This window comes from Camellia sinensis, chromosome 12 (genome assembly GCF_055761805.1).
Source record: "Camellia sinensis isolate YWXY chromosome 12, ASM5576180v1, whole genome shotgun sequence".
NCBI lineage: Eukaryota > Viridiplantae > Streptophyta > Magnoliopsida > Ericales > Theaceae > Camellia > Camellia sinensis.
The window spans coordinates 41,607,430-41,616,105 of NC_138972.1; the positions used below are offsets into that span (position 1 = coordinate 41,607,430).

At 41.2% G+C, this 8,676-nt stretch overlaps 1 long non-coding RNA gene across 1 annotated transcript; it reads left to right on the forward strand.

The window, feature by feature from the left end:
- Positions 1 to 70: 70 nt before the first annotated feature.
- LOC145804468 (uncharacterized) lies at positions 71 to 7,862 on the forward strand. The gene is made up of 2 exons (XR_014346236.1): positions 71 to 7,021; positions 7,549 to 7,862. It is a non-coding gene; the product is annotated as an uncharacterized LOC145804468 (long non-coding RNA).
- Positions 7,863 to 8,676: the final 814 nt, after the last annotated feature.

Here is an 8,676-nt window from a genome sequence, read left to right on the forward strand (position 1 = left end):
ATTATTATTATATTCTATTTAAATTATGCATATATGGTCATAGTACATTCATTATGTCTTCCATCGAACCTTCAGATATAACAATAGTAGCCAATACAGTAGTTTCTACACCAGGAGCAGCAGAGCTCGTTATATATCAGGATGTCAAGGAAGCCCTAGATAAATGGACTATCCCAAATGTACAACCAAATACAATTTGTAAAATTGGAACATTTGATTTTTCCAGCAGAAAGATAATAAAGACATTTGAACATGCAGTTCCCCTACAGAATAATGATGAAATAATTAAACTACTTCATGTTCAGGACTCAACACCTTTTTTCAAGAAATATAAATATATCCATATAGGATTAGTACATATAGCTTTTAAACCTTTCACCTTATTAGGGCAAAATACCAGTATTCAATGTACCCTACGAGATAGTAGATGTCTTGATTGGAAATCTTCTCTTATAGGAGCTATTGAAACCAGTTTATCACATGGACCAGTATATTTTAACATTTATCCTAACCTGAGTGTAGCACTCATGGATCCAAATTTATCAGAAGTATTAGTACTACGAGTTCTTACCCATGGTTATCAGTATTTACCAGGAACACCTCATTTATTTGCAATTTTTAGAATCCACTTAAAGGTTCTCACAACCTTAAATCCTTATACCCAAAAACAAAGTGAATTAAGACATACTGTCCTAATTGACACTTGTAGACGTCCCCCGAACGCCCCGGGAGGATGAGTCTCGTTCTGTTCATTTGGGCTCACTACAAGTTCGGACTCTCAAATTGTCATGGTTCTTAATCAGAACCAAAGAGTCCAAATCCGGCAAATCGTTTTGAGAAAACAGATTTTTTGAAAGAAGTGCCAAACATGGACTGCTTTGCCAGATACAGAGTCGCCACCTAAATGTTTTATTTTGGGGAAATTTAGGAAACCCTGACTCGTTGTCTAAGGCCACGTGTCCGTCATCACCAAAGTTGCCTCGGCTCGGGAACTTGGGTACGATTGGGGAAGGTCACTTCGTGAGCACCCCCGCTCTCCCAATCAAAGATCGGCCTCTACTAACCATGATATCTAGTTTTGAAAACATTATGTGTTCTTATTCCGGTTATTAGCCTAGATTTACTATGTGATGCGCACAGCATACAAGCATAGACTGGGTCGCCTGAATTGGAACAAAACATTTCATGTTTATTTGTTTGAGAGTTGGTTTGATGGCGCTACCCGCAAGTAGGCTAAGACGTGGATTTGCCACCCTCGGGTGGGCTTAGAAAAATATGATTTTGCCACTATCTAATGGGCTTAAAACTCACAGTCAATGCATTTATTCCAATTCAAATAATCCAATCTTCACCCACAAGCATTCAGACAGTTATGTCACATAAGTAATTAGCCTCATGGTAAGCATGCTATCATGGCAGTCACTCACACACATGCAAAGATGCTAAAGCATAAAACTTACCGAGTACTCCAAGCCAAAACAGAAGCTAATTAGAAATCCATGCATGATCCTAACTATACAGAAATGCCTAATGCAACACATGCAAGATGCAACTAAGATAGGCTCGGTTATTCTAAACATGGCATATGATGATGCTACAGCTAACACGTATTCAATTTGAAATTGAAATACAAATGCAGTTAGTATGGTGCGTCGAGCCTAGTGCATGCAATACAGATGAATGAATGCAAACATGCTACCATACTGTATGCTAATTGAAACATGCCCTAATCTAACCATCATAAGCTGATAAATAAAAGGGAGAAAGACGTGGGGTTGGAAGACATACATCACACACACGCACACTTATTACAGTTGTGCCCTCGCGCAGAGGGTCCGAAAGAATAATACAGTCCCCAATGAATAAATAATACAGTCCCGAATAAATACAAAATCCTAATTAAACAACACATTAATCTAGGAAAGCAATAAATTGCACGCAAATCCGTGGACCGCCTCAACTCTGTTCCGGATGATGAATGATGCATGCTTGAATTTGCCTTGCGCGGAAATCCCTTGCGATGCCCTGGTTTGCCTCTGTTTGTAATTTTTCTTGGAATGCGTGCCAAGCTCCGGAAGGCTGCTGATTTCTGATTTGCTGCAACAGAGAGCAACAAAGGGGCATAGCAAAGTATTTTCACATATGTATACATGACTACTCTTCGGGGAGTGTAGTCCTCGATCCTCGTGCCACCAATCACACATCTCGATGCATGATGGCCGAGGAGTCGATTTGCACGACTCAATATGAAATGAATGCACATATGGACACAACAAGGCCGAGACTCCATCATGGGTAATCCGGAGTGTCGATGACCGGGAATTGAGACACGTTCCGTCACTCGGAGTACGAAACGTCCCTCGTTTCCCGTGCTTGGGCTAACTCCTATCTCAAGCGCAATGCAATATGCATGACATGCATGAATGCAATCCTAACATGCAACCTAACATACGCAATGCTATGAAATGGCACACACAATGCATGATGTAACGAGGCATACGCAATGCTCTAACATACAACCTAGCATACACAATGTTGCGAAATGAAATGGCATACACAATGCATAATGGACTTACACTAACATGAGTGGACCTCAGCCACACTCACATTAGTAGCCATTAGGTGAAAATGAGACTCTCGAAATGCGTGCACGCATGTGCGCAAACCGAGGACTAAGCCTAATGCATCGAGTGCCACTCTACCAAAGCATGGCAAGGCATGGAACATGGTATGCAAACATGCAAATTTCAGCACTGAAATATGATGCTAAACAGTCCCGAAACATGGAAAAATGGCACCCGATGCATGAGATGACCCCCGAAACTCGAAACTAGGCACATGGAATGACTTACAGCTATACAAAGCATGCATTATTTGATCATGAAGTATAAAGATAGAGCCAAGGCAGTCCCAAAACATGAAGATTTATAGTTCAAAGCATGGCCAAAAAGTGCTAGCAAGATGGACTAAAGTAGCATGCAACTTTGACTAGCAAACATAGTTTACATGGCAAGTGTGTGAAGCATATGGAATCTCACCAAACCAGCAAAAATTAGTGAACAAAACATGTGAAAATAGGCCCAAATAACCACTGAAATGAAGCCAACACATGCAAAAATGATGAGTTACTTTAGAGGGCCATGCAATGTGTCATTAAGCACATGCAAGATAGACATTTGGCATGGCATAAACAACTATGAAAATCAAATATGGTAGTCCCAAAACCCACCAAATTGACCCTAGAAAGTGACTCCAAAGCATGCAAGATAGGGTCTCTTTGGAAGGCCAAAATGACCACCAAATAAGTCAAGGTGAGAGGGGGTCACTCCCCTCTGATTTGGAAGCTCAAAATAGTGTCTTAGCCACTGAAAATCCACTGAATTTCAGTGGCTAGAAGGCCAAACAAATCATGCAACAAGGGCTTAGGTGTAAGGCTCAAAATAGGAGACAATCAAGCATACAAGGAAGCATATGACCTCAAACAAAAATTGAACCTTAAACAAACTTGAAGATGAGATTAAAACAAGATATTTTTCAGTTTATGACAACTCTCAAAAACAAACAAAAGTAGGGCTAATCTATCATGCAAAAATGGCCCTAAAAGAGAGAATAGAAACAAGGGACAGCAGCTGGCCCCAAACAGTGAAGAGCCCTTCAACAAAGTTGAATAGGGGCTCAAAATGAAGCACTTTATAGTTTATATCAAGTCTCGAAAATAATCACAAATAGGGCTAAACTATCATGCAAGAAAAAGGCCTAAAAGAGAGATAAAGAGACAAGTGGTAGCAGCTGACCTCAAATGGAAAAGAGCCCTTCAACAAAGTTGAAGAGGGGCTCAAAACAAGACATTTCACAGTTTATGACCAAATCCGAAACAGCTCACAAATAAGCCTAAAATATCATGCAAAAATAGGCCTAAAAGAGAGTTTAAGCATAAAGGGTGAGGAGGAGACCTCAAACAGAGAAAGACCCTTAATCAAACATGGAGATGAGCACAAAATATGACTATTTACAGTTCGGGTCGGAGCCCAAAATTGCTTGCAAGCAAGGCTTATGAATGAAGCAAGAAAAGACTAGTTTAGGGGAAAAGTATGCTTACCCTTGAAGAGCAATGAACCAGCAGCCTTTGGACCAAGAAGAGAGTGGATGTGTGGAGCTATGGGTTGGTGTGTAAATGGTGCAAGGCTTTTAGGGTTTTGAGGCTTGGAAGAGAGGGAGAGGGAGAGATGTAAGCAAGGCTCTAAACAAGAATTTGTAACCCTCAAAAATGGAACTGGGGGGTCTGGTTTTATAGAGGGAGGAGTGGAGGAAAAGGGGGGGAAAAACCAATTCAAATTTCCCCCCCAAAAGGCACCCCCCCGGATACAAAATCTGGGGGGAAACAGAGGGTACAGTTGGAAGGCATTTGGAGAGGAGATTCTGGCCGGCCAGGTTCAAAAGGTTCAGGTGGCCGGCCGGCCAGAGGTCAAAAGGGTCAACTAGAATTGCTAGCCGGCCACCTCAAAAAGGTGGCCTCCCATGTGTGCACAGCACAACTATGTGGTTAAAACCCAGAAAATGTGAACTAGGAGAGAGAAAATCCAACTTTTTAGAGGAGTTCAAAAGGGTCAAGGACAATTACTGGCCGGCCTATACATATTGGTGGCCTCCCAGGTGTGTACAACACAAATATGGGGTTTAGGGCTAAAGAAAGTGGCCCCGGGATGGTCAACATTAGCTTTTTAGTGAGGAAAACGGGCGACGGAGAGCGATGAAGAAATAAAGCTGGCTTTTCAGAACAATTGCTGGCCTCTCACCCTCCTACAAGCTTCCTAACAATGAAAATAAGGTCTCCACCAAAAATGAACCAAAACGGATGCAAAACGGAGGTTCGGGGGCCAAAACGCGCGGCCTGGGGCCCTGAAAACTGACTATTAAGCACCGGAGGTGGCGTTTGACCACGAAGTTAGTCTCTCAGGCCACAATGTTCCTCAAAAGGGAGGAAATAAGATGTGTGCCAAAAACCAGAGCAAACAGAGGTGGTTAGGCAGTCCCGAACCGAGGCACACGGCCGTCGACTCTGAAAAATCAGAAACCGGGCTCCAAACGGGAAAAATGGCCTACGACCACGAAACGTAGCCTACGGCCACTGAGAGATGATCTACGAGACCTCTCCCTCCCTTTGGGAAGAGAAAACGGAGAAAACAGAGCCTGGTTCGCAAACCGAGGCAAGGCACGAAAGAGTCCGGAAGTCCCGAGGCAAGGCTTGCAGTCGGGACTCTGAAACTTCTGAATGAGCACAATATGCAATATCACCGAGCGCTCAACTGGTGACGTTTGAGTCTTAAGGTCGGTCAAAAATGGGGTGTCTATAACACTAATCTTTTCAGGAACCAGATAGCTGTTCCAAGAATGATCTCTGGGCAAAACATTACCTTTCCAGAAACATGGCATATTCCAAATGTTGTTCTAGCTAGACCAGTCATTAGACAACCCATTGACCAGGTTGTGCAGACACAAGAAGGTAATATATAGCTTAATTTTAGGAGGCCACAATCTAGAAGCATGTGATATCCCTGTTCCGTAATATGTTAATTGGTCCTTAACATGAATGTGATTATGTGTTTATTATGATTTTGTATGCCATTATGTGAAAATATGTGGTTTTGAATTTCTATCTGTTCATCGTAGGAATATCTGTTTGATTGTCTGCTTTGGAAATTAAATTGAAGGCCTTATCGGCCATAGAAACTGAAATTGACTACGCCATTGCGATTGGCATAATTTTTAGAGCCTACAGTGAAATTTAATTGGAAATTGATTCAGATCAGAGTTAATTGATTTAATTGATAAATTAGTGCCCAATTATTTATTATTATTAAATTGGAATTAGTGGGGCTTTATATAAAGGGCCATATACACTCTCATGGTTTTTTTTTGAGCTCAAAATCTGAGATATATATTTGAGAGGGTGAGAAGGCCGGCTATAGAGAGAGAGAGAGAGAGGGGAGAATTGTGCAATTTTGGCCTTGAAGCTTGAAAACTTTGAAGCTATACTCAAGAATTTGCTATTGATTGGAGAAATTGAGCCTCTAGGTAGGTAATTGATCTTGAATTCAAGTTTGAATAATGGTCAAGAGCATGAATTAGTTTCATTATAAGGAAATTGAGTTGATTTTGTTGTATTTGAAGTCATGGAATGCATGCATGTGCATAATAGCCGTGAATTTGTATAGTTGAGCATGAAAAATATGATCTATGTAGAATTGTGGCTAGAATCCATGCTTGTGACCACCATTTGTACAATTTGAGTTGAAATGGAAGTTATATCTCACATGCATGTACCATCCATAAGAAGTATGAGCTTGAATGCATGAAATTGTTATGTTGAAAGTGAATTTGGTGTAGATTGGGACATGCATGTGATTAATTTGTGAAATTGAGCTCCATTGTGTTGTAATTTGGTGTTGGTACCATGTTAGTATATGATTATGTGAAGTTTGGGCCAAAAGCATACATCTAGAACCATTGAATGTCGAATTGGAGCTCAAGAACATGTTCTGGAAAAACCCAGAAAATTTGATGTCTGCTCGAGTGAGGAAACCGCCGCTCGAGCATGAATTTCATGCTCCCAGTATTTTTGCAGACTTGGATGTCCGCTAGAGGGGGGAAGTTCACGCTTGAGCGGGGAGCTATGTAGACAGACCTTCAGCTCGAGCGCCAGACTTCACGCTCGAGCGTAATTTTGATGCATCCAGCACTTTTGCAAGCCTCTTGGGTCCGCTCGAGCAGGGAAGTCCACGCTCGAACGGGGACTCTATTTTCTGAAATTTTGAAAAGGCATTCTGAGTTTCGTTTTCCGTCCTCTTTCACTTCTAAGTACTCTTAGGCATGCATTGAGCATTGTAATTGAGTTAAAGAGATAAAAATGAAGCCTAAAGAGGAAAATGTGAATTTAGAACGGATTGAATTGTTTGTGACCCTTTTGTGTTCAGGGAATGTGTAGGGTCGAGCTCCAGGGCAAACCAACCAACCGATCACTGTGAGTAATATCTTAACAAAGATATCTGAAATATGTTGTTGTCCAAATTACTTACTTCTATGTAAGTTTTATAAGTTCGTTGATACGACTGGTGGACGATGTTGCTATGCCAAATGAATGGGCCAGAGGCCAGTTTGATCTGATCGATAGAGTGAATGGGCCGGAGGCCGTTTTGACAAGAATGAATGGATGGGCCAAAGGCCGTTTTGACATGAATGAATGGGCCAGAGGCCGTTTTGACATGAATGGATGGGCCAGAGGCCGTTTTGACATGAATGGATGGGCCAGAGGCCATTTTGACACGAATGAATGAATGGGCCAGAGGCCGTTTCGACATGAATAAATGAATGGGCCAAAGGCCAGTTGATACGAATAAATGAATGGGCCAAAAGCCAGTCTGACATAAATGAAAATATGAATTGGGCCCAAGGCCGTTTGAAGCATGTTGTTCTACATACCGTTTGTATACCTCCTTTATTTGATATTATTCACTGGGCTTTCGCTCACGCTTATTCATATGTTTGTAGGTGAGCCAAGAGAAGTCCAAACCCAGCCCCAGTGAAGTCTGTGAGGAACAACAAAGGTTTTGAAGAGTCAGCCCTTGCGTCTCATGCACGAGACCCGTCTTCGCCTTTTGTCATTCTGTTTTATTTTGTCATGTGGGCGAAGTCTTTGAATATGTTGTATACAGTTTTCTTGGGTTGACTTAGACTTATATGATCTTGTATGTACAGAACCTTGTGTAGTATATATTTTGTTGTGAGTTATCAATATGCATATGTATGGTTTGTTATGATGTGCCATGTAAGCACAGCTCTATGGACAGTTTTTTGAAATTGCTTCCGTTTGGCCCCTTTACTCTGATGAGTTATGTCTGATCTGGTTTGAGGCCGTAGGTAATCTCGTGATTACTGGCCGGTTATGGCCTTAACCTATAGAGGCGGGTTCGGGTCGTGACAAAGCATGTCTAATACCAGCTTTAGAACTACTTCTCCTTATCGAGTAGAGTTACCAGAATCATCTCGACGATCTATTTCAGATCCTATTGAATCATTAATACAAGGAATGCCTTCCAGACCACCTAGTAGGACACCTAGTGATCCACTTGCAGATCCAGTCATTCAGGGTATTCACATATCAGAAAACCAAATATCTCATGGAGTTTATGAAACTAGAAGGCCTTATAGCCCAACAGCTAGTGATATGAATTTTAAAGTTTAATGAATTTTTCTCCAGGAAGTGAACTTAGAAAATATTTAAACCAGGATTTCATGCAGTCTCAATACTAGGAATTTAGGATATGGTATTTTAACTACCATACCTCACAACAACTAGAAACGCTTAAGCAATAGAATTATTTTCATTTAAACAAACATAAGATTCTTAGGTCTTTTCCAGAATGGTATTTTGAATTTGACACTATTATGGACATTCTTCCAGAATCTCAACTTCATGTTTTAGATGACCTCCAGAAGTCATGGTTAGCAACCGATGGTCAAAGTATTAAATCCATACATCTGCCTCCACAATCATTAGAATTATCTCCAATTGTGGACTCTTTCTCCAGTAATCCTTCAGTCATAATAGCTTTTGTTAAACCATTTGACACCTCAGCTGAAAAACGAGAATTTGCCCAAGTCAAAGATCTCATTTCG